At 47.5% G+C, this 27157-nt stretch overlaps 1 protein-coding gene across 1 annotated transcript in view; it reads left to right on the top strand.

Moving 5' to 3' along the window:
- Positions 1-5788: 5788 nt before the first annotated feature.
- LOC121004431 (mitochondrial tRNA methylthiotransferase CDK5RAP1-like) overlaps positions 5789-27157 on the top strand; it is a 51965-nt gene continuing 30596 nt past the window's right edge. Inside the window, exon 1 of the mRNA XM_040436638.1 lies at positions 5789-5968. The gene's annotated coding sequence lies outside the window, so the exon portion shown is untranslated. The remainder of the gene's footprint in view (positions 5969-27157) is intronic.

Raw genomic sequence — 27157 nt, 5'->3', positions numbered from 1 at the left:
GGCTGAATACAGCAAGGGTTCATTTGCATTGGGGTGCGGGGTCAGGGACTGTGGAGGTGGGGTTGATGCCCCAATTACCCGCAGAGGTGATACTGGGAAATGACCTGGGAAAGCTCACATCTGCGTTTGAGCCGCAAACCACAACCACTGAGGAAGCCCATCCAGTGGTCACCAGGCAACAGGCCCGCACCCAGGACTACAACACACTGCCGGAGGTCCAGGTAAGACAACCTTCCCCTTCCCTAGACTGTGTCCCTTGGGCCCCTCCTGACTAATTTGCGGCAGAGGTGATCACTGACCCTACTCTACAGGTATATAGAGACAAAGTCACCTCTGACCAACCGGGGGCGGAGGGGGAAAGATTTGTATGGGATAGGCAGCTATTGTACAGGGAGTCAGACAAGCAGGTAGCTGGGTCAGACCCGATCATTATGAGACAGCTAGTTGTACCACAGAGGTACCGAGCCGAACTGCTCCGGATAGCGCACGATATTCTGTTATCCGGACATTTGGGGGTCAGTCGTACTAGATATCGGCTGACCCAAAGTTTCTTTTGGCCAGGAATTAGCCAGGAAGTACGCAAATATTGCAGCACCTGCGATACGTGCCAAAGGGTAGGGAAGAGGGGGGACCGGCGGAAAGCAAAGTTACACCCGCTACCTATAATCGAGGAACCGTTCCATAGAATAGCCGTAGATATAGTAGGTCCCCTCCGGAAACTTAGCCCCTCTGGCAAGAGGTATATTTTGACGGTGGTGGATTACGCCACCCGCTACTCAGAGGCCGTAGCCTTGACAAACATCCACGCAGAAACCGTGGCAGAGGCCCTGATGCAGATTTTCTCCCGGATGGGGTTACCCAGGGAGATCATCTCGGATCAGGGTACTAAATTCCCTGCAGAGGTCACCCAGCACCTCTGGAAATTTTGCAAAATCAGACCTATAATCAGTGCCCCCTACCATCCTCAGACCAATGGGCTCTGCGAGCGATTCAATGGCACCTTAAAACAAATGCTCCGAACCTTTGCTGAGACCCACCGAGACTGGGAACGATTCCTGCCTCACCTCCTCTTTGCTTTCCGGGAGGTGCCGCAGGAATCCACAGGATTCTCCCCATTTGAATTGTTGTTCGGGAGGAGAGTAAGGGGACCGCTGGACTTTATTAGGGAGCATTGGGAGGGAGACAGGAGCGCAGACGGCACCCCCATTGTACCATATGTGTTGGCGCTCCGAGATCGCTTGGAAGCTCTAACCAAGACGGTAAAGGAAAACCTCCGGGCGGCTCAGACGTGCCAGCGCACATGGTACGATCGGGGCGCCAGGGACCGTAGCTACCAGGTTGGGCAGAAAGTTTTAATTTTGAAACCTGTCAGACATGATAAGTTACAGGCCGCCTGGCAAGGCCCTTATAAAGTAGTGGAACAGAGATGTGACACCACTTATATAATTGGCCCCTGCGCAGGGACCGGAGGGCGACGCATGCTCCATGTGAACATGATGAAGCCCTACCAGGAACGCTCAGAGGAGGTGACCGCTATTTGTGCACCCAGCTCTGAAGAGTTTGACAGTCTTCCCCCGCCGGATCTACTGGGGGACGGTCAGCTGTCTGGGGATTTAGGAGAAGTTGTACTGGGGGACCGGCTGAGCCCACAGGAACGTACCGAGGTACAACAGCTGCTAAGAGAGAAGCAGGAGACCTTCTCCAATGTGCCTGGGTACACTCCTCTGGCCACTCACAGAGTAGAAACCCCGTACCGCATCCCTGAAGCGGTGCGAGAGAATATGCGTAAGGAGATCGACGAGATGCTCCAGCTGGGGGTGATTGAGCCCTCAGACAGCCCCTGGGCATCTCCGGTAGTCCTCGTACCAAAGCGGGACGGTACGACCCGCTTCTGCGTAGACTACCGGAGGTTGAATGAAAAGACTGTATCAGACGCTTATCCGATGCCCAGGATAGATGAACTGCTAGACCGGATGGCCAGAGGCCAATACCTCACTACTATTGATCTGTGTAAGGGGTACTGGCAGATACCCCTGGCTTTGGACGCCATCCCTAAGTCAGCCTTTGTCACCCCATTCGGCCTATACCACTTTAAGGTTATGCCATTTGGGATGAAAAACGCTCCGGCTACGTTCCAGCGGATGGTGGACCGACTTCTAGATGGGTTCCAGGACTACACCTGTGCCTACCTCGACGATATTGCAATTTTTAGCAATACCTGGCAGGAGCACTTGACCCATATAGGAGCGGTTCTAGACAGGATTAGGGAGGCCAGTTTGACGTTGAAACCGGCTATATGCAGTATAGGAATGGCCGAGGTACAGTACCTAGGCCATCGAGTGGGTTGTGGGAAACAGAAGCCAGAACCAGCCAAAGTAGAGGCTGTAGCCCAATGGCCTACCCCTAGGACTAAGACTCAGGTGTTGGCATTTCTAGGGACAGCAGGATATTACAGAAAGTTTGTCCCCAATTATAGCGCCCTGGCCAAACCCCTTACTGACCTGACCCATAAGAATCTTCCCCGTTTGGATTGGGGGCAGTGCTGAGCCAAGTTGGGGCCGATGGCGGAGAACATCCCATGGCTTACATAAGTCGCAAACTATTACCCAGAGAAGTAAGCTACGCCGCCATCGAGAAGGAGTGCCTGGCTGTGGTGTGGGCCCTAAAGAAGTTACAGCCGTATTTATATGGACAGGCTTTTTCCCTGCTCACAGATCACAACCCTTTAGTATGGCTGAACCGGGTGGCTAGGGACAATGCCAGGCTGCTGCGCTGGAGTTTGGCGCTGCAGCCTTTTGACTTTAATATTTAGTACCGCCCGGGCAAACAAAATGGAAACGCTAACGGGTTGTCGAGACAAACTGATTTGGAGAAATGATCCGTGAGCACCCCGGACATCCCCAAGCCGATCCGTGCTGGATCAGACTGTGTATGCCGGCTTGTGGGCAAGGGGGAGCAGTGTAGCGGATTGTATTTAGCCTGTCCTGTTTAATTCCTGTAAAACGGCATTCGGTTAATTGTATTGCTATGTATTGTAAACTGCAATGTTTACTATGTTAAATGTATTGCTTTTCTGTCCCTCCTCCATCTCCCATCAGCCCTTGCTATTATCTGGCCCTACCCTTCCTTGTACCATGATCTTCTATGTGCCCTATTGTATGTAAATTAGGCTGTTGGGGGGTTTAAAACTGTGTGCTGTGTCTAAATAAAGTTAGTTCTGCTCCTGATGTGGTGTGTCATCCAGTAATTGGGATTGCTGTTGAGATATTATTGGATTACTTTGCCTGCTGGAATTACTACTCTATGGATTTATAAGACTTGTTCCTGAGCCTCACTGGGATCTTAAGTGGAGATTCGCTGTGGAATATCCGCTCTCCGCTACAACTACATTTTTTGTGCCAAACGAGTGTTTGTTTAACAACTGAATTTGACAGTAGTATATAAGCCTGTAATTTCATATGTGCTGATGCTGCAAGGCCTGAAAATAGTGTTTTTTGTCAAAAAAGTGTGTTTTTAAAACCCCAGAAAATGATGGTCGTATTTCTAGCTTAAATTGCACACTGACTTATCCAGATGTTGTAGATTGCCAAAAAAATGTTTTTTTGGTAATAGAATATGAAAGCTATATATATTAAAACTTGAATTTAACACTTGCAGATCAGGAAAATACTGTTTTTTGACAAAAAAAAGTGTGTTTTTCAAACCCCAGAAAATGATGGGTGTATTTCTAGCTTAAATTGCACACTGACTTATCCAGATGTTGTAGATTGCCAAAAAAATGTTTTTTTGGTAATAGAATATGAAAGCTATATATATTAAAACTTGAATTTAACACTTGCAGATCAGGAAAATACTGTTTTTTGACAAAAAAAAGTGTGTTTTTCAAACCCCAGAAAATGATGGGTGTATTTCTAGCTTAAATTGCTCACTGACTAATCCAGATGTTGTAGATTGCCTAAAAAAGTGTTTTTTTGTAACAGAATATGAAAGCTGTATATATTAAAGTTGAATTTAACACTTGCAGATCAGGAAAATACTGTTTTTTGACAAAAAAGTGTGTTTTTCAAACCCCAGAAAATGATGGGTGTATTTCTAGCTTAAATTGCACACTGACTAATCCAGATGTTGTAGATTGCCCAAAAAAATTGCAATGTCCCAAAAGCTCAGATGCAGTGCTGGTGCAGTGAGCTTGCATAAAATGGCCGCCGCCGCCCACCTAACAGAATTATAAACTTTTATTTTTTTTGGTCAATGGGCTTAGGGCAGGGTAAAACGATTGTGCCCTGCACCCACACAACTATTTCTAGGTAGATTGCAGAGTTAGATTCTCTCCTATTCTCTCCCTGAAATCACAAGTCCAGCAGCATCCTCTCCCTACACTTGTAACAGCAGAGTGATGTGCAGCGCTACGTGACTCCAGCTTATATAGAGCCTGGGTCACATGCTGATCTGGCCAATCACAGCCATGCCATTAGTAGGCATGGCTGTGATGGCTTCTAAGGTCAGACAGTTAACCGCTTGTCCGGCTACCACGGACTGCCGGGCACCTGCAGTTATCGCGCGCGCGCACCGCTCCGGTGCCCGCGCGATCACTATGACGTACTATTACGTCAAATTGCGGGAACTCAGTGGTTCCCATGACGTACCAGTACATCAAAGGTCGGGAAGGGTTAAAAAAAACCAGAAAGTTATGCCTGTATTTCTAGCTAAAATTGCACACTGACTAATCCTGCAAATGCACCAGATGTTGTATATTGCCAAAAAAGGGTGATTTTTTACAACCAGATTATTAGTGCAGTTTTTCAAGCTTGGATTAGAATATCACAAACGCTCAGATGCAGTGCTGGTGCACTGAGCTTGCATAAAATGGCCGCTGCCGCCCACCTAACGAACAGACGGATAAAAGGTTTTTTTTTTCCGGTCAATGGGCTTAGGGCAGGGTAAAAAGATTGTGCCCTGCACCCACACAACTATTGTATGTAGATCGCTGAGTTAGATTCTCTCCTATTCTCTCCCTGAAATCACAAGTCCAGCAGCATCCTCTCCCTACACTAGTAACAGCAGAGTGACGTGTAGCGCTACGTGACTCGAGCTTATATAGTAGGCATGGCTGTAATGGCTTCTAAGGTCAGACAGTTAAACGCTTGTTGATGGCTTTCAAAAAGCGCAGAGAAATCGCCGAACACTGAACCCGAACCAAACTTTTACTGAAATGTTCGGGTCCGGGGTCCAAAAATCCTAAAGTTCGGTACGAACCCGAACTTTACAGTTCGAGTTCGCTCAACCCTAACCGTAATCTATTAAAGACAAGCCATATAGAATTTGGGATAAACAGGAGCCAACATATTGGGATTAAGAATTAACTCATAATATAAGGATAATCCCACTTGTGTTTGCATGCGTGTTTTCCCATATTTAGTGACATTTGTTTTTAACCTCATTTTATATGTCATGTTCACACTATGCGATTCTGCCAGGTTGGACCAGAGAAAGTTACATTACATGAGATGTTTTCATTTTCATCTATATATACTTTCATGTCTGTTTACTATGTGATTACCTGAGTGATGAACTTTTAATATGTGTATGCATGGAATATTTTGTATTTATTTTTAGCTAGCAACCAATGTGTATATAGGGTTAATGGTAAATGATGTCACAGGGGTGTATCTGCTTGGTTTTTCCCTCGGGCGTTGTTCTCCTCCCCCTTCTTGTGGATACAGGTGGGGGATGTGTATTAAAGAAGGAGATAGAGACCAAGCAGAGAGTTATGATTAAGACCAAGAAGTGGTCGAAACATGTTAACTATAGGTTTACCAGTGTGCAGAGGGGTCCACTGTATGTGATCAGTTTTCATTAATAAAGCTGGAGCAACTATCCCACAAGTGTTGGATCAAGCTTTCTCTTTTTTACTGCTAACACAAGACCTACCTGGTTGGATCCGTGCGCTGGGAATGCGACATACAGGGTGAGCTGGATTTGTTGTTTGCATACTGTTGTATACTACTATAAACTGTTATATTCTGCTGTATACTACTGTAAAGAGTGTACCGGGGTGGGCTCCCCAGGATACAGCGAAGTATCCTACTGTTTTATTCTGTAGTTTCATATTTCCTGTCAATCTACTATCAATAAAGAGAAAGTTAAAGCAGTACAGTTTTCTCTTCTTATCAAGACAGAGAAGGTTTAGCTACATGTCAGATTACACACCATGCTAACGTGTATGAGGACAGTATAGGGAAACGACTGCTGAGAACAAGCTCAGTAAATAACTGCTGAAGACAGCAGTGAAATAATTGCTGAGAACTAGCTCAGATCAGACTAGACAGAGCCCGCCATTATCCACGCAGAGCCTGCATACAGATATCGCAACAGTCTCCTAACAGTCACACCGAATATCAGACTATACGGAGCCCGTCATTAGCCACGCAGAGCCTACTTACGGATATTGCAGCAGTCTCCTAACAGTCACACCATGTCTAACAGTTGAGCATCTTCAGTCAAGACAAAGTCTCAGACAAGTGGCTCTAATAGGATATCAATCAGAGAAGCTGCCGCCATTGCCCGCGCAAAAGCAGAAGCTGCTGAGGCAAAAGCCAGCTTCACAGAACAAGAGATGCAGATAAAGCTGGAGAAAGCGCAACTTGAAGTGACTAGAAAAACTAACCGCAGATAAAGAGACAGCAGCTGCCATAGCAGAAGCAGAATTTCTAGAAGCCCTGGAACTTCAGGAAACCAAGAGTCATCGCAGCATTGTCCATCCAGAAGTTGAATACCAAGATCCAGAACAGCGTACCTCACAATAAGTCTATCAACATTCCAAGTCAGATGACGACCCAGATCCACAGCTTAATACAAAGCCACAAGCCAAGCCAACATGCTTATTCGGATCATCAGAAAGTCGACTATCAGTCTCCTTGCAGCAGACTAGAGAATACACATCAGAGTGAAACCGGCTACAACTTCTCTCCAGAACAGAGAATCAGAAATCCGGCCCTACTAAGAGAGATGCCCTTCGCTTGAGAACGGTATTACACAGACCGGATTAAACCAGAGACTTCCATCAGGTATGGCCGTACACCACACATTCACTCTAACAACACACCAGCCGGTTCCAGTGCCAATCAAGCCACAATAGACTTTGCCAGGTTCCTTGTTCACCATGAGCTGGTCACCAAGGGACTTGTAAAGCTCAGCGACCGCACTGAGAACTATAGAGTTGGCGAGCTTCCTTCCAAAATGCCACCAGAGACTTAGGTCTGTCATGTAGGGAGAAACTGGATCTCCTGGTAAAATGGCTGGTAAGTGAGTCCGACGAACATGCTAGAAGGATTAGAGACATCAATGTAAATTATCCAGATGTTGGTCTAAAAAGGGTCTGGGAGAGACTTGATGAGGTTTATGGGGCAGCAGAGGTTATAGAAAGTGCCTTATTTAAGAGAATTGAGGACTTTCCAAAAATAGCGAACAAAGGCTGTTCAAAGCTTAGAGAGTTAAGTGACTTATTAATGGAGCTTAGTGTAGCAAAGGCAGAAGGGGATCTGGTGGGATTGACACTCCTTGACACTGCTAGAGGTGTGACTCCTATAGTTCAGATGCGCGCCGGCGTCCTGCCTCTCTCCCTGAGCGGCGACGCACACGGCATCCCCGTCTCCCAGGTAACAGGGGGCGGAGCGGACCCGACCGCACTCCTGCTGTCTGTGCGGTCGGCGTCCTGGCAACAGTATCAGGCTGAGCACCGAGCTGGCCACTCGGTGCTCGGCTTCTGTGTCTGAGCGGGTCATGTGACGCTGGCCACGTCACATGACCTTAGTCTTTCACTATTTATACAGTCAGCCTGCTGGCCACAGGTTGCCTGCGATTTTGGTCCTGTGCCTAACTGCTATTACTCAGTGCCTCTGCTACTCTGGATTTTGACCCTTGGCTTTTGTTCCTGACACGACCTTGCCTGCACTTGTGTACTGACGTGACCTCCAGGTTTGACCCTTGGCTTGTACTCTGACCCGTCCTTGATATTCCTTGTATACTGACGTGACATCCTGGTTTGACCCTAGGCGTGTTTGTTTACCGTCCTTGTTACCCCTGTTCGCCTACATTAGTGTTGATCTCTGGCATTTCAGAATTGCTCCTGACACTTTACATGACTTCGGATACATCTGCAGGGTTCCCTCTTACTATCTCTGCCTGGCTAGATTCTGTCTCTGTCCACTCTGCCTCTCTGCACTTAACCACCTCAGCCCCCCTAGCTTAAACACCCTTAATGACCAGGCCACTTTTTACATTTCTGACCTACACTACTTTAACCGTCATGCAACTTACCTCCCAAATGAATTTTACCTCCTTTTCTTCTCACTAATAGAGCTTTCATTTGGTGGTTTTTCATTGCTGCTGACATTTTAACTTTTTTTGTTATTAATCGAAATTTAACGATTACATTTTTCACTTTCAGTTGTAAAATTTTGCAAAAGAAACGACATCATATATAAATTTTCCTCTAAATTTATTGTTCTACATGTCTTTGATAAAAAAAAAAATGTATGGGTAAAAAAAAAAATGGTTTGGGTAAAAGTTATAGCGTTTACAAACATTAGTACAAAAATGTGAATTTCCGCTTTTTGAAGCAGCTCTGACTTTCTGAGCACCTGTCATGTTTCCTGAGGTTCTACAATGGCCAGACAGTACAAACACCCCACAAATGACCCCATTTCGGAAAGTAGACCCCTCTAAGGTATTCGCTGATGGGCATAGTGAGTTCATAGAACTTTTTATTTTTTGTCACAAGTTAGCGGAAAATGATGATTTTTTTTTTTTTTTTTTTCTTACAAAGTCTCATATTCCACTAACTTGTGACAAAAAATAAAAAAACTTCTATGAACTCACTATGCCCATCATGAAATACCTTGGGGTGTCTTCTTTCCAAAATGGGGTCACTTGTGGGGTAGTTATACTGCCCTGGCATTTTAGGGGCCCAAATGCGTGCAAAGTAGTTTGAAATCAAAATCTGCAAAAAATGGCCGGTGAAATCCGAAAGGTGCTCTTTGGAATGTGGGCCCCTTTGCCCACCTAGGCTGCAAAAAAGTGTCACACATGTGGCATCGCCGTACTCAGGAGAAGTTGGGCAATGTGTTTTGGGGTGTCATTTTACATATACCCATGCTGGGTGAGATAAATATCTCGGTCAAATGCCAACTTTGTATAAAAAAAATGGGAAAAGTTGTCTTTTGCCAAGATATTTCTCTCACCCAGCATGGGTATATGTAAAAAGACACCCCAAAACACATTGCCCAACTTCTCCTGAGTACGGTGATACCAGATGTGTGACACTTTTTTGCAGCCTAGGTGGGCAAAGGGGCCCACATTCCAAAGAGCACCTTTCGGATTTCACCGGCCATTTTTTACAGATTTTGATTTCAAACCACTTCTCACGCATTCGGGCCCCTAAAATGCCAGGGCAGTATAACTACCCCACAAGTGACCCCATTTTGGAAAGAAGACACCCCCAGGTATTTTGTGATGGGCATAGTGAGTTCATGGAAGTTTTTAATTTGTCACAAGTTAGTGGAATATGAGACTTTGTAAGAAAAAAAAAAATCATCATTTTCCGCTAACTTGTGACAAAAAATTAAAAATTCTAGGAACTCGCCATGCCCCTCACGGAATACCTTGGGGTGTCTTCTTTCCAAAATGGGGTCACTTGTGGGGAAGTTATACTGCCCTGGCATTCTAGGGGCCCTAATGTGTGGTAAGTAGGTAAATGACCTGTGAAATCCTAAAGGTGCTCTTTAGAATGTGGGCCCCTTTGCCCACCTAGGCTGCAAAAAAGTGTCACACATGTGGTATCGCCGTATTCAGGAGAAGTTGGGGAATGTGTTTTAGGGTGTCTTTTTACATATACTCATGCTGGGTGAAAGAAATATCTCGGCAAAAGACAACTTTTCCCATTTTTTATACAAAGTTGGCATTTGACCAAGATATTTATCTCACCCAGGATGGGTATATGTAAAATGACTCCCCAAAACACATTGCCCAACTTCTCCTGAGTACGGCGATACCAGATGTGTGACACTTTTTTGCAACCTAGATGCGCAAAGGGGCCCACATTCCTTTTATGAGGGCATTTTTAGACATTTGGATCCCAGACTTCTCACGCTTTAGGGCCCCTAAAATGCCAGGGCAGTATAAATACCCCACATGTGACCCCATTTTGGAAAGAAGACACCCCAAGGTATTCAATGCGGGGCATGGTGAGTTCATAGAATTTTTTTTTTTTTTGGCACAAGTTAGCAGAAATAGATTTTTTATTTTTTTTCTCACAGTCTCCCTTTCCGCTAACTTGGGACAAAAACTTCAATCTTTCATGGACTCAATATGCCCCTCACGGAATACCTTGGGGTGTCTTCTTTCCGAAATGGGGTCACATGTGGGGTATTTATACTGCCCTGGAATTCTAGGGGCCCTAAAGCGTGAGAAGAAGTCTGGAATATAAATGTCAAAAAAAAATTACGCATTTGGATTCCGTGAGGGATATGGTGAGTTCATGTGAGATTTTATTTTTTGACACAAGTTAGTGGAATATGAGACTTTGTAAGAAAAAATAAATAAATTTCCGCTAACTTGGGCCAAAAAAATGTCTGAATAAAGCCTTACAGGGGGGTGATCAATGACAGGGGGGTTATCAGGGAGTCTATATGGGGTGATCACCCCCCTGTCATTGATCACCCCCCTATAAGGCTCCATTCAGATGTCCGTATGTGTTTTGCGGATCCGATCCATGTATCAGTGGATCCGTAAAAATCATACGGTCATCTGAATGGAGCCTTACAGGGGGGTGATCAATGACAGGGGGGTGATCAGGGAGTCTATATGGGGTGATCACCCCCCTGTAAGGCTCCATTCAGACGTCTGTATGTGTTTTGCGGATCCGATCCATGTTTCAGTGGATCCGTAAAAATCATACGGACGTCTGAATGGAGCCTTACAAGGGGGTGATCAATGACAGTTGGGTGATCAATGACAGGGGGGGTGATCAGGGAGTCTATATGGGGTGATCAGGGGTTAATAAGTGACAGGGGGGGTGTAGTGTAGTGGTGTTTGGTGCTACATATTACTGAGCTGCCTGTGTCCTCTGGTGGTCGATCCAAACAAAAGGGACCACCAGAGGACCAGGTAGCAGGTATATTAGACGCTGTTATCAAAACAGCGTCTAATATACCTGTTAGGGGTTAAAAAAATCACATCTCCAGCCTGCCAGCGCCGCTGGCAGGCTGGAGATCCACTTGCTTACCTTCCTGTGAACGCGCGCGCCTGTGTGTGCGGGTTCACAGGAAATCTCGCCTCTCGCGAGATGACGCACGGATGCGTCCAGGAGGAATGAATCAACCACCTTCCGGACGCATCCGTGCATTAGACGGTCGGGAGATGGTTAAAGCGTATAGGGGCTTATTACAGTAAAAAAAGAAAAATATATACGCACTGCACTGTTGTAGTTATTTCTGGTGAAAGTTTATAGGGGCGTTGTTCAGTACAACAAGAAAAATATATTCTCAGTTCACTTCTGCAGTTATTTCTGTTGAAAGCGTATAGGGGCGTATTTCAGTAAGGCTACATGCACACGACCGTATGTGTTTTGCGGTCCGCAAATAAAACGGATAACATCCATATGCCATCGTTTTTTTTTGTTTTTTTTGCGGATCCATTGTAACAATGCGTAAAACGACAAGAATAGGACATGTTCTATTTTTTATTTTTTTTTGCGGGGCTACGGAACGGACATACTGATGTGGACAGCACACGGTGTTAATATAGTGGGACCGCGCTGCTCCTTGTTCACCTAAGGCGTTTTTCCAGGAATGCAGGTAATCACTTTCTCTGGCTCAAGACAAACACCCTTCAGTTGGATAGTGGTGTGCTTCAACCCAGATTGAAGCTCAGCAAATCTATGCTGTATCGTTAAAGGCTTTTCTGCAAGATGTCATAAATCACACAATAGTGAGAGTACCTCCGGCACAGTAATAACTTTCTGTTTTATTATACTCACAGAAGTAAAAAGGTTATTTAGCATATACATATGATAGTATTCTTTCCGCACAGCCCGACCCGGGTTTCACATAAAGCTTCGTCAGGGGCGAGAATCTGTCCGCATTTTTTGTGGACCCATTAAAATGAATGGGTCCGCATCCTATCCGCAAAAAAAACGGAACGGACTTGGAAACAAACAACGTTCATGTGCATGAGGCCTAACAAACAAAAATATATCCGCACTGCACTGTTGCAGTTATTTCTGGTGAAAGCTTATTGGGGTGTATTTAAGAACTACAAGAAAAATATATACGCACGTCACTCTTTGTTTTCTAGTAAAAGCGTACAGTGGCCTATCTTAGTCCAACAAGAAAAATATATACACACTGCACTGTTGCAATTATTTCTGTTTAAAGCGTATAGGGGTGTATTACAGTAAAAAATAATATATATACACTGCTCAAAAAAATTAATGGAACACAAAAATAACACATCCTAGATCTGAGTTAATTAAATATTCTTCTGAAATACTTTATTCTTTACATAGTTGAATGTGCTGACAACAAAATCACACAAAAATAAAAAATGGAAATCATATTTTTCAACCCATGGAGGTCTGGATTTGGAGTCACACTCAAAATTAAAGTGGAAAAACACACTACAGGCTGATCCAACTTTGATGTAATGTCCTTAAAACAAGTCAAAATGAGGCTCAGTAGTGTGTGTGGCCTCCACGTGCCTGTATGACCTCCCTACAACGCCTGTGCATGTTCCTGATGAGGTGGCGGACGGTCTCCTGAGGGATCTCCTCCCAGACCTGGACTAAAGCATCTGCCAACTCCTGGACAGTCTGTGGTGCAACGTGACGTTGGTGGATAGAGCGAGACATGATGTCCCAGATGTGCTCAATTGGATTCAGGTCTGGGGAACGGGCGGGCCAGTCCATAGCATCAATGCCTTCATCTTGCAGGAACTGCTGACACACTCCAGCCACATGAGGTCTAGCATTGTCTTGCATTAGGAGGAACCCAGGGCCAACCGCACCAGCATATGGTCTCACAAGGGGTCTGAGGATCTCATCTCGGTACCTAATGGCAGTCAGGCTACCTCTGGCGAGCACATGGAGGGCTGTGCGGCCCTCCAAAGAAATGCCACCCCACACCATTACTGACCCAATGCCAAACCGGTCATGCTGGAGGATGTTGCAGGCAGCAGAACGTTCTCCACGGCGTCTCAAGACTCTGTCACGTCTGTCACATGTGCTCAGTGTGAACCTGCTTTCATCTGTGAAGAGCACAGGGCGCCAGTGGCGAATTTGCCAATCTTGGTGTTCTCTGGCAAATGCCAAACGTCCTGCACGGTGTTGGGCTGTAAGCACAAACCCCTCCTCTGGACGTCGGGCCCTCATATCACCCTCATGGAGTCTGTTTCTGACCGTTTGAGCAGACACATGCACATTTGTGGCCTGCTGGAGGTCATTTTGCAGGGCTCTGGCAGTGCTCCTCCTGTTCCTCCTTGCACAAAGGCGGAGGTAGCGGTCCTGATGCTGGGTTGTTGCCCTCCTACGGCCTCCTCCACGTCTCCTGATGTACTGGCCTGTCTCCTGGTAGCGCCTCCATGCTCTGGACACTACGCTGACAGACACAGCAAACCTTCTTGCCACAGCTCGCATTGAAGTGCCGTCCTGGATAAGCTGCACTACCTGAGCCACTTGTGTGGGTTGTAGACTCCGTCTCATGCTACCATTAGAGTGAAAGCACCGCCAGCATTCAAAAGTGACCAAAACATCAGCCAGGAAGCATAGGAACTGAGAAGTGGTCTGTGGTTACCACCTGCAGAACCACTCCTTTATTGGGGGTGTCTTGCTAATTGCCTATAATTTCCACCTGTTGTCTATTCCATTTGCACAACAGCATGTGGAATTGATTGTCGCTCAGTGTTGCTTCCTAAGTGGACAGTTTGATTTCACAGAAGTGTGATTGACTTGGAGTTACATTGTGTTGTTTAAGTGTTCCCTTTATTTTTTTGAGCAGTGTATATATATATATATATATATATATATATAAAAAATGGAAAAAGGGCAGCACTCCACTGGATAAAAATAAAATAAACTTTATTTACCCATAGGCAACAGCGACGTTTCGGCTCATACACAGGAGCCTTCCTCAAGCAGTGTGTGACACTGCTTGAGGAAGGCTCCTGTGTATGAGCCGAAACGTCGCTGTTGCCTATGGGTAAATAAAGTTTATTTTATTTTTATCCAGTGGAGTGCTGCCCTTTTTCCATTTTTTGTGTTTGTTGGATTGGCTTATATCCACATCTGGGCCTGTGCACCCTTTCCTTCCAACTTCATTGTGACGGTGCTGCCATTCCCTTTTTTTCTTTTATATATATATATATATATATGCACTGCACCAGTTATTTTTGGTGAAAGCGTATGGGGTGTATTTCAGAACTACAAGAAAAATATATACGCACTACACTCTGAGTTTTTTCTGGTCAAAGCGTATAGGGGCGTATTTCAGTACTAGTAGAAAAATATATTCTCAGTGCATTTCTGCTGTTAATTGTGGTGAAAGCGTTTAGTGCATTATTTTAGTACAAAAAGAAAAATATATTTGTCGCTTTTAGGGGTGTTTTTAATTTCCGTTTCATTTGTGTAGTTCAGCTACAAGTATGTCAGGTGGAGAAGTCCCAGGCCATGCACAGAGCAGCGGCAGAGGCCTGAATGTTTCGGGTGCAAGCAGGAGTCGCAGCGAGAGGCCTGAGCTCCCAGTGTCATCTAGCGGATGTGTCTTGACCAGCAACCCAGCGGTTCTTGATTAGTTTACTCGGTCATCCACGTCATCCCAAGTGACATCAGACACCCCCAGCCAACAGTCGGTGGGTTCGTCAGACACAACCCTTAGTTGGCATGGGCCGGGAGCAGGCCCTGTGCACTCATCTGTCCTCAACCTGCCTCTGTCCTTTGCTGTTCCCTCAGCCACAGAAGTATTGCATGCTGTGGGCTCAGCTCCACTATACCGCGAGGAAGAGCTGCTAAAGGACAGCCCAGCCAAGATTTGGAGGAGACATCTGCCGCTTCCTCCGCTAGGCAGGCAAGCAGTGATGAGGAGAGTGGTGCAGGAGCTTGTGTTGCGAGCGGTCAGGCTCCTGACCCAGAGACCGTTGAGGAGGACATCAGTGACGTGCAGACACTACTTGATGATGATGAAGCCGATCGCACTTGGGAGCCGGTTGCAAAAGGGGCTTCATCATCATCAGGAAAAGAAGGGTGGCAGCTTGCTTGTGAGGCAGCGGATGAGCCAGCTGCGTGGTAGCATGGCTAGGAGTCAGCAGGGTGGCAGCAGTTGCAGGTCGGGAGCCAAACATGCCCAGGGTAGACCACCTTCTTCGCTGCAGCCTACCTGCCCGGGAAGTAGTGGTGCAGGGGTTCACGGAGGCAGCGGTGGTAGCAGTTAGTCAGTGCGAACAGTTGGGGGGTGAAATCACCCACTCGGCGGTGTGGCAGTTTTTTTTTATTAAACTGCCAGAGGAGGTTAAGGTTGCCACATGTAGAATATGTGGACAGAAGGTGAAGCGTGGCCAGGGTGCTAATGTTGGCACTACGACCCTTCGTCAACATATGCAGCAGTGGCCTGGGAGAACCGTGGCTCCGATGTGGTGGTCCAGCCTGCCGCAGCTACTGCTGCATCACCTAGTGGCACGCACCCGATTTCAGCCAGTCAAGGCTCCACCACCTCAGCCGAAGGGAGCTGTCTGTCATTCCCATCTTCTGCTGGTCCAGATGCTCCAGCTCCTCCTCTTCAGTCATTCCGCCAACAATCGATCACCGAAGCGATTGCCAAGAGACAACAGTATGCGTGCACGCATCCAACGGCGCAGAAGCTGAACGTTCTCCTGTTCAAGTTGCTGGTGCTGCAGTCCCTCCCTTTCCAAGTAGTGGACTCTGCACCTTTCAGAGAACTGATAGCTTGTGCCGAGCTGAGGTGGAGAGTCCCAAGCAGTCATTTCTTTGCGAAAAAGGCAGTACCAGCCCTGCACAAATATGTCGAACAGAAGGTAGGCCAGTCCTTGAGCCTGTTTGTGTCTTCCAAAATGCACAGTAGCGCAGACGTGTGGAGCTGTAACTACGGTCAGGGACAGTACATGACCTTTACAGCCCACTGGGTGAATGTGGTTCCTGCACAGCCACACCAGCAACTTGGCCAGGTCACGCCGCTTCCGCCTCCATGTTGTCACGCCCTTGGTCCTGCGACATTGTCTGCCTCTGTCTCCTCATCCTCCACCGTGTCCTCAGCCTCCACTGCAGGGACAAGTCACAGTGCCCCTCCAGCATACCACAACTGAAAATCGGAAACATGCTGACCGACAATGGGAAGAACATGGTGTCGGCGCTGCGTCAAGGAAGGCTAAGCCATGCACCCTGCATGGCACACGTGTTCAATCTGGTTGTCAAGCAGTTCCTGAAGTCTTCCATCCATCTGCAAGACATCCTATAAATGGGCAGCAAACTTTTCATGCACTTCAGCCACTTGTACAACGCAAAGCACAACCTCCTTGAGCTGTAGAGGCAGAACGGCATCCCCTAACATAGGCTGATATGCGACGTTTCCACCCATTGGAATTCCACCCTCCATATGTTGGACCGACTATATGAACAGAGAAAGGCCATTAACGATTTCTTGATGACGCAAGCGGATAGGAGTACTCCCCTGTGTAACTTCGATGTCAGCCAGTGGAAGCTCATGTGTGACACCTGCCGTTTGCTCAGGCCCTTTGAGGAGGCCACGTTATTTGTCAGTCGCCAGGACTACGGAATGACATGGCGCCTCGATCTCACGGCCACATGAGCCATGTGGGGGATGAACTGGAAGAGGAGGGGGAGGTAGACATTGGAGCACAGGCAATGTGTTACGAAATGGGTGGTTTTTCTACTCAGTTGACAGGATAGGAGGAGCAGGAGCAGCCAGAGGAGCTACAGGGTGATGAGGAAGACGAGACAGAGGACCCAGACACACAGTGTCAGTATGCAGTGGAGATGGAGGCAGGGAGTCCCTCTGAGTCACTTGCACAAATGGCACGATGCATGCTCACTTGCTTGCATAGTGACAGCCGAATTGTCACCATTCGGCAAAGGGATGACTTCTGGCTCTCCACCTTGTTGGACCCTTGCTACTGGTCCAGAATGGGGGCCTTTTTTACACCCACCGAGAGGGAGGACAAACTGAACTACTACAGAGACATCCTATGTAGTCAGTTGGCCGCTGCCTATCTGCGCCATGGTCCATCCTCTCGGAGGTCTGACCGGGGGGGCCACTGCGCTCACATTCCACTGCCATGGCTGCTGGGGAGGGGTGGTGGGGCAGGAGCAGTACCAGCTCCATCAGCAGCAGCCTGAGTCTGCAGTCGCTGATGAGTAGCTTTCTTCACCCGCATAGTGAAGAAACTACTCGCCAGCAGCAGGTAGACCTGGAGCAAGACCTGAACCAGCAGGTGGTGGCATACTTGGAAAGCACCCTGCCACCTAACATTGAAGATCTGCTGGACTACTGGGTAGCCAAACTGGATTTGTGGCCGCAACTAGCAGAGTTTGCCCTGGAAGGCCAGTAGTGTGGCATCAGAGCAGGTTTTTAGTGCGGCGGGGGCTATAGTTACCCCAAGAAGAACGTGCCTGTCTACCCAAAATGTGGAGAGAATGACCTTTGTCAAGATGAGTCAGGCGTGGATCAGCCAGGATTTCCAACCACCAATTCCTGATGCATCAGACGAGATCATCCATGGTGCCACACCAACACTTTGATAAAAGAGCCTGGTTTCTTCTGGCTACCTGCCTCAGCAACTACTCTGAGGCTAGGTTCACACCTGAGCATTTTACAGCGCCTTCCTATGCGCTGTAAAACGCTCAACAGGCAAAAACCAATGTTTCCCTATGGGCATGGTTCTCACCTGAGCGTTTTACAGCACGTACGAACGCGCTATAAAACGCCCTACGCCCCAAGAAGTACAGGAGCTTCTTTGGGGCGTATTGTCGCGCGTAACACCTCTGTTTTTCATTGTACGCCTCTGTGGTCAATAGCAAGAACGCACATATGACACGTGTTTCCAAAATACAATAACGCCCCAAAATACGCCTCAGAAACGCCTGATAAAAACGCCTGTAAACAGCGCTTATCGAATACGCTCAGGTGTGAACCCAGCCTGATGCTGCAACCCGCCTGATGCCACACATCTGATGCCAAGTTCTCCTTATTTCACTCACCTTCGTCAGTGAGTGCTGATATTGCCACACACCGCCCCACTCTGGTACCGGGTCACTTTGTGGTCTCCTGATGCAGCTGCTGCTGCCGCCATCTCCAAACTATATCACCTTGCCACTCTGTGGTCTCCTGATGCTGCCATCTCCACACTGTCACCTTGCCACTCTGTGGTCTTCTCATGGTGCTGCCATATCCACACTATGTCACCTTGCCACTCTGTGAACTCCTGATGCTGTTGCCACCTCCAAACTATGTCACCTTGCCACTCTGTGGTATCCTGCTGCTGCTGCCATCTCCACATTATGTCACCTTGCCACTCTGTGGTCTCCTGATGCTGCTGCTACTGCCATCTCCACACTGTCACCTCGCCATTCTGTGGTCTCCTCATGCTGCTGCCATTTCCACACTATGTCACCTTGCCACTCTGTGGTCTCCTCATGCTGCTGCCATATCCACACTATGTCACCTTGTCCCTCTGTGGCCACCTCCAAACTATATCACCTTTCTGTTCCGTGTTATCTTGCTGCTGCCTTCTCCACATTATATCACCTAGCCACTCTGTGGTCCCTTCATGCTGCTGCCAACTCGACACTATGTCACCTTGGCACTCTGGTATCCTCATGCTGTTGCCATATCTACACTATGTCACCTTGCCACTCTGTGGTCTCCTGATGCTGCTACTGCCATCTCCACACTGTCACCTTGCCACTCTGTGGTCTCCTCATGCTGCTGCCATATCCACACTGTCACTTTGCTACTCTGTGGCCACCTCCGAACTATGTCACCTTGACATTCAATGGTATCCTGCTGCTGCCTTCTCCACATTATGTCACCTAGCCACTCTGTGGTCCCCTCATGCTGCTGCCAACTCTACACTATGTCACCTTGCCACTCTGTGGTCTCCTGATGCTGCTACTGCCATCTCCACACTATGTCACCTTGCCACTCTGTGATATCCTCCTGATGCTGCTGCTACTGCCATTTCTATACTATGTCACCTTGCCACTCTGTGGCCTCCTGGTGCTGCCGCCACTTCCAAACTATGTCACCTTGCTACTTTGTGGTCTCCTCCTGCTACTGCTAACTCCACACTAGGTCACCTTGCCACTTTGTGCTATCCTGCTGCTGCAATCTCCACACTAGGTCACCTTGCCACTCTGTGGTCTCCTAATGCTGCTGCAATATCCACACTATGTCACCTTGCCACTCTGTGGCCTCCTGATGCTGCCGCCACCTCCAAACTGTCACCTTGCCACTCTGTGATCTCCTCATGCTGCTGCCATATCCACACTATGTCACCTTGCCACTCTGTGGCCTCCTGATGCTGCCGCCACCTCCAAACTGTCACCTTGCCACTCTGTGATCTCCTCATGCTGCTGCCATATCCACACTATGTCACCTTGCCACTCTGTGGCCTCCTGATGCTGCCGCCACCTCCAAAATATGTCACCTTGCCACTCTGTGGTCTCCTCATGCTGCGGCTGCTACTGCCATGTACACATTATGTAATCTTGCCACTATGTGGTCTCCTGATGCTGCTGCTGCTACTGCCATCTCCACACTATGTCACCTTGCCACTCTATGGTCTCCTCCTAATGCTGTTACTGTCACCACCTCCAGACTCGGTCATTGTGCCACTCTATGGCCTCCTGATGCTTGCGCCACCTCCAGACTCGGTCACTGTGCCATTCTATGGCCTCCTCATGCTGCTTCCACCTCACCACTATGTCATAGGGCCACTCTGTGGACTTCTCATGCTCTTCCCACCCTCCCCACTTCAGGACTGGGCCACAATTTTGCCTTTCGGCCTGGCTGACATAATGATTTATTTGACCTTTCTTCTGATCTGACAGAAGGAAGGAAAAATGAGACGCACAACGGATCCTGTCTGTGTAGCAGCTGTAAGGCCTGTATGGTCCCTTCAGAATCTGCTTGTGATTTGGTAGCCAAAAGCAGGAGTGGGTACTCATACTGCTGCCATCTCCACACTGTCACCTTGCCACTCTGTGGTCTCCTCACACTGCTGCCATATCTATACTATGTCACCTTGCCACTCTGTGGTCTCCTCCTGATTCTGCTACTGCCATCTCCACACTATGTCACCTTTCCACTCTGTGGTATGCTCCTGCCGCTGCCATCTCCACACTGTCACCTTGCCACTCTGTGGTATCCTCATGCTACTGCCATATCCACAGTATGTCACCTTGCCACTTTGTGATATCCTCCTGATGCTGCTGCTGCCATTTCCACACTATGTCACTTTGCCACTCTGGCTTATGAATTGGCTGATGATTTGGTAGCCAAAAGCAGGAGTGGGTACAAAACACAGAAGACATGCAAATATTCCATTCACGTCTCATCTCTGTTTTACATCCACTCGTGTTTTTTTTTGGCATTAGCAATACTGATGGATTATGAGCAAATGGTGACCGAGTGAAGGCGTATGCTCCACAGACTGGATCCGTTTTTGTGGGTTATTGTTCTGACCGATCAGAGGAAGGGCAAATTAATCAGTGACGTCAACACAAACTTACTGCTGACACCCTCTCCACTCTGTCCGGGGAGGCTCTACTTTTAAACGCGCTTAAGAGAACATGTTCTGTAGAAATCTATGTGGAATCAACTGGCGATGGTGTAAAAGGAGTGGGCTTCTTCTTGAAGCTAACATCGACCTGTAAGACTGAGTTCATGCTTGAGTTATTTGGCCCCATGACTGCCCTAATAAGTGAAGTGTGCAGTGATTCTAAGAGCGACGTCTGTCATCTACATGTCATACTGACTGACAGTATTTTTTCACTACCAAAGCAGAATCCCTATGCGTGTTACTACAAGGCACAGTGTTCTACACCCGTATAAAGGCTCTCTGCAGCCCAGAAATAGCAGTTTTTTTACGCAATTCGCCGCAAATAAATTCAGATTCAAGCAAATTTTTCCGAGAAAATTTGGCGAATCGGCCGAATCAATTTTTTTTTTTATTCGCTCATATCTACTTTTAATAAGCTGACAGATGCATTCAGCGGGTGCCTCTGAATAGTCAAAGGCTCTCATGTTGATAAAGTACTGTATATCCAGATAGATATTTTTTGGTTTTACTGTATACCTTGTTTTGGCTTATCGCAGGTTGTTCTGTTACATACAACAGATAAAAAGGTTTGAAGACGTATAAAGACCAGCCTGACATGTCAAATGTACACGTCTTCTGGCCTTTGTTTATTGAATTTGGGCCTATCGGTTCATTCATTGTTAGACCACGGAATGCTGCTAACCTCTATACAGGGCACAAAACATACCTAGAAAACTGCTCCATAGAAGTCATTGAGGTTCCTATGGTCCATGTGGCCAAAAAGTAGTTTTTTTTTAGAGATCTGTCTATGTATTTGGACATTAGGGGTTGTTAATTTCTGTATTGGTCTTTATGTTTTCAGCTTTCTCTGACATAGCTTGTGGGGCTGCAAGTTCAGAACTCCATAGGTATTTCCTGTTAAAGGGGTTGTCAGGGATCAAATAGATTTTTAAAAACATGATCTCTTACCATGTCTAGCTGATTCAAGGTCCCCCTGTTGTGTTTCTGTATTTTTAGCACTTCTACAGTGCTCCTACGGTCCCCCACTGAATATTGACATGTTTGTGTATATCTGCGGTAACTTCCTGTCACCCTGCCTTGTGGGTCCCACAAGGCAGCACAGCATCATGGCGTCTGGGCTGTCGGTCAGATCAGTCTCCACTCCTTGGTGAATCCTCCCCCCTTACTGATGTTCTGCCTCCTGCCTGCATATCCCTCCTCTCTATCTTCATAGATAAGGTTGCACAATGCCCGGTGACGTCATCGGACCAGAGAGGCGTTACTTAGCGCAGTTTGTTGCCGCCTACTACTTGCCCTCCCTGCGCTCTGAATAATGCCCGTGGGTGCCGGTGATGTCACCGGGCTCCTTGCGAACCGGAAGAAGAAGAGGTTTCGCTCTTTGCAAAGGAGCCCGGTATGTCACTGAGAAACCACATTTCTGGCTCAGAATTTGGAGATTAGAAAACGGGGCATCAGAAAAGGAAAATAAAGGTAATGCAGGCATGTATGTACAAGTAAGATGACTACAGTGCGCTTAAGCAAATGTCACCAATCCCGTGCAACCACTTTAGAGGGAACCTGTCACCTGTACAATGCTGTCCTCACTCGCTTCTGGGCTACGAAGGAGATGAGTCCCAAGCGGCTTGCTTTTACTGCCATCTCCAAATCATGACTGACAGATTTCTTTTAAATGCATAACAGCAAAATGAATGGAGCAGCATGAACACTATTGTTCCATTTATTTCTGTGGAACTACTGGAAACGGCCTGCGTTCTCACGATGGGTGGGCATCCCAGCAGTTGGGTCCACACCAATTTTAATAGTTCTCCCCATCCTGATATATATAGAATACCCCTTTAAGCTACACTGTAGGAACTACTGATCTAGTCTGTGTTCACACTTGATAAACTTTATTAACCTCCTCAGGACCGCCGTACGCAGGATTGCGTCTTTGCGGTGGTTCTGGCACTCTGGATGGACGCGCCGGTGTGTCCTCTCGCGAGATTTCAGGCAAAGCCGGCCCGCGCATGCGCATCGCGGGCCGGCAAAATTTAAAAGACAAATTCGTCATCAACCTGCCAGCCAATGATCGTCGCTGGCAGGCTGATGGTTTTCAAAAAATCAAATCAGAAGCCAGTTAACACATTATATTTATAAATACAATGTGTTAAATGGCTTCTGTGCTCCTCTTGTAGTGTACGGGAACTGTAATACCCGTCACTACCAAAAGGTCACTTGGTGTGCTGTCGTCCCTCCTTAATTATGGGGAAGTTGGTATATGTCAGTTTTATAAAATGTCATGTAATGTAATGCATGTATTTCCCTGTTGCTATGAAACTTGCAAGTACAGGCCGGCTAGGGGTGTCATTCCAGCTCTTAGGCATTAGAGGGAGCTAGGGAGCCCTAGTTTATATAAGGGCCAGACAAGGAAGGGAAAGTCAGTGTAACCTGATCTAGTGTGGAGTGCAGAAGTCAGTCTAGACCACAGCTCAGAGGTTTCTAGAGCCTGAGGAAGTTTCCAGAAGCTGAGAGAGACAGAGGCAAAGATCAGGAAAGCAAGAGGTACTCAGAAAGACAGAGGAGGTACTGATTAAAGCTATAGCCAAGGATATAAAGCCAGAACTAGGTTAATGGGCCTTGGTGAAGATATGCTATATTCCAGGATCAGACAGAATTAGAGTGCTAGCTCCTGTGCTGCAAGTCCTGTGTTCAACACTCTGTAATTACCCTGCTATAACTGAATTGCCTGCATCGACCGAATTGCAAAATCGACTGTATGCTAAGGAACTGCATTTCCTATATTGTCTCTGCTTGCGAAACTACTAAAGTTGGAGTTCTGTTTTAAGACTACGTTTCCTCAATTTATTCCTGCATCCGCAAACGGCGTGCCACCGTTTACTTGGCACTGGCGTCACGAACTATTTCTACCTATACCTGCCCTTGCAGAGAGTCAGCTGTACCAGGTTAGTGTATATTGCACTACATCACCCAGAAACACCTATTGCACACAACTTGAGTATGCTGCACATCTCTTTTGGCGTCACGAACAGGATACGCACGCTTTCTAGTGCAAGAAGCGTGAACTTTGTGCCTTATACCGTTGCCCTGTGACCAAAGTGACATTTTCCTGTTTTATTCAAGTGGACTTTGTGGACTGAAAATCGTACCCAAAGTGTACCAAAAACCTCTAAAAAGCGCTGTGCAGTGTTGCGCTACCCAGAGGAAGAAAATCGCCGCATTGGAGTGTGGTTTTGTGGACTTTTTACAATCCTGCTTGCTGTCAGTGAATGGACAGCGTTTTGCTAAAGATGGCCACCGGCTGCCTGGAGTAAAGTTTCCCGCGCCGCTGAGGACATTCGTGGGCGGATCCCTGCAAAGACACAGAGAGTCCCGCCCCTCTTCATCATCGCACCGCTGCGGCCCTGCTTCTCCTGCGTCACCGCGGTCTCAGGACGTCCGGAACCTCGCGAGACTTGGCCTGCGCAAGACCAGCGATACCGGTAAGCACTTGTAACCGGAGGGAAGGGGATTGTTCCGGCCCCTTTAGTCGCCAGCGGCCACCTCTCAATAGACTACCATGTCAGAGCCAGGAGTGCCTGAGCAGCCGGCCCCGGGAGAGCTTGCGGCTCCTAATCATCCTACAGCCCCCAGCATGATGCCCTTTACCATGCCTTACTATTTCGGGGCCCCATGGTTCCCCCGCTACAGGGGAGAGACCCATACCCTAAGGGACTTTAAAGAAAAGTTGCTGGCACTATTCCGATTGTACCCTATAAATGCCGACCAGCAAATGGAAATCATGCTGGCGCAACTGGAGGGAGCTGCCCGCAGGGAAGTGTTATCATGGCCTGCTACTGAGCGGAGTACTCTAGAACAGATCTTCACCCGCCTCAGAGCCACTTTTGAAACTAGGACTGCCTCAGAGATAAAGATGCACTTCTTTGGCAAGAAACAGAAGTCCGGTGAGTCCCTCCGTGACTTTGCCCTATCACTTCAGGAGGCTTTAGGGGCTGTAATCCAGATAGATCCCAAAGAGGCTGATAACCGGGACCAGACCCTGAGGGAACAATTTATCAACGGGGTGTCTAGTGAACAAATAAGGACCCAGTTAAAGATGCTGTCCGCCCAGCACCCTAACAGTGCCTTTCTGGACTTTAAAGAACTGGCTATAAAAATTCTGGGGTCCACAGTATCTCCTGAGTTGAGCGCCCTATCTGAGTCATCAGCCTGCAAGCCAAAACCGCTTGTCACTAACCGAGCTGAGGCCGGCCAAGCTGTTCAAGTGTCAGCTACTGATACTATTGCCATGCTGACAGAGCAAGTAAATCACCTCACTAAAAGTCTAGAGAAAGTGTGCAGAAAAATAGAGGAATGGGAAAAACCCATAATGCTAGATGAAGAATTCCTGTCACCTCCTAGGCCGTTCCCACCTCCTTACCAAGAGACTCACCCCAGGGATCCTGGGAGGCGTAATAGAGGTCGCAAGAAGCCCGTGTGTACATACTGCAAAAAGCTGGGACACACAGAATCCACATGCTGGCAGTTAAACGGGCAACCCCTGAGGCTGAGGACCACCCCTCGGGAGGTAGAACACTAGGTCCAGAGGATCCAAATTGGATGCCACGTTATGTAGGATCCCATCCTAAAATCAATATAGAGATCAACGGGGTCCCCTTTGACGCCCTATTAGATACTGGGTCTCAGGTCACTACTATTCAGCTGCCTGCATTTGAAAAGTTCTGGGACACCAACCAGTTGACCCAACCGCCTGAATCCTGGGTGGAAATTATCGCCAGCAATGGCAAACCAGTAAAGGTTCATGGATACTGGGAACCCACCCTGCAGGTGGGAGAAGTAACCCTGCCTCAACAGGGAGTGATCGTAGTACAGGCCGGTGACAGAGGAGGACATCCTGTCATTCTAGGCACCAATGTTTTCAAAAACTGTTATTCAGAAATACTTGCTGTATTACATCAGACTTTGCCCACTGCTTCCTCTGCATCCAGGAGGGTGATTCAAAAGACTATTACTGTGTTAAGTGCCCAGCAGAGGTTTGCTAATGGGAAAGGAGAAATTTGTACTGCCAGGATCCGTGATATTAAGCCTGTGACTTTGCCTCCTAATTCTCAAACTCTTTTGTGGTGTCGTGCTGTCCTGGGAGTCGAAGGCCGAGATTATCCAGCCCTGGTGGAACCACTCCAGATGGAGGATTATCCTTATGTGAGAGCTGCCAAGTGCCTGGTGAACGTCTCCCAAGGTAAAGTACCTGTCCGTCTGATTAATCTGAGTAATCATCCTGTTGCGCTTACTAAGCATTGCCCTGTTGCCCAGCTGTCCCAGGTGTCCTTCCAAGACATCATTCGTCTTCCAGTGACAGAAAAGCCGCCAGCTGCAGACAGCAGATGTTCGCCGGTGACCCAGCCACAAGTGCCCTGGTGGGAAGAGCTCCATGTAGGGGACGAGACTACCCCCCAACATCAACAAGAAGGGATTCTACAGCTTGTCAAGGAGCACCACCAGGCCTTCAGTAAGCATGCTACTGACTATGGAGAGGTTAGTGTCATACAACACACCATACCTACTGGCTCTCATCCTCCTATCAAGGAGAGATACAGACCCTTACCACCTACTTCATATCAGACTGTAAAGGAAATGATCCAAGAAATGAAAGACTCTAATGTGATCCGGGACAGCCGTAGTCCGTGGGCTGCACCCCTGGTTCTTGTAAAGAAGAAGGACGGTAGTATCCGTTTCTGTGTGGATTATAGGAAAATTAATCAAATAACCCACAAAGATGCATACCCACTGCCCCGCATTGAGGAGTCACTAACTGCTCTGGGCTCTTCTGCCTATTTCTCCACATTGGACTTGACCAGTGGCTACTGGCAAGTACCCATGGCCCCTGCAGATAGAGAAAAGACTGCCTTCACTACTCCCATGGGCCTGTTCGAATTCAATTGTATGCCGTTCGGGCTATGTAATGCCCCAGGAACTTTCCAGAGACTAATGGAACGGTGTTTGGGTCACAAAAACTTCGAAACAGTGCTGCTGTATCTCGATGACGTCATTGTGTACTCAAAAACATATGAGGACCATCTGAAACATTTGGCAGAAGTATTTGAAATCCTTATCAAATATGGCTTGAAGGTAAAGCCATCCAAGTGTCACCTGCTCAAACCTGCAGTAAGATACCTGGGGCATATAGTAAGCGGAGAGGGAGTGCAACCTGACCCTGATAAATTGGCAGCTGTCTGTAATTGGCCGGTTCCTACTACTGTCAAAGAGGTGAGGAGTTTCCTGGGTTTTGCCGGCTACT

This window comes from Bufo bufo, chromosome 6, assembly GCF_905171765.1.
Source record: "Bufo bufo chromosome 6, aBufBuf1.1, whole genome shotgun sequence".
Lineage (NCBI taxonomy): Eukaryota > Metazoa > Chordata > Amphibia > Anura > Bufonidae > Bufo > Bufo bufo.
This window is presented reverse-complemented; position numbering and strand designations above follow the sequence as displayed.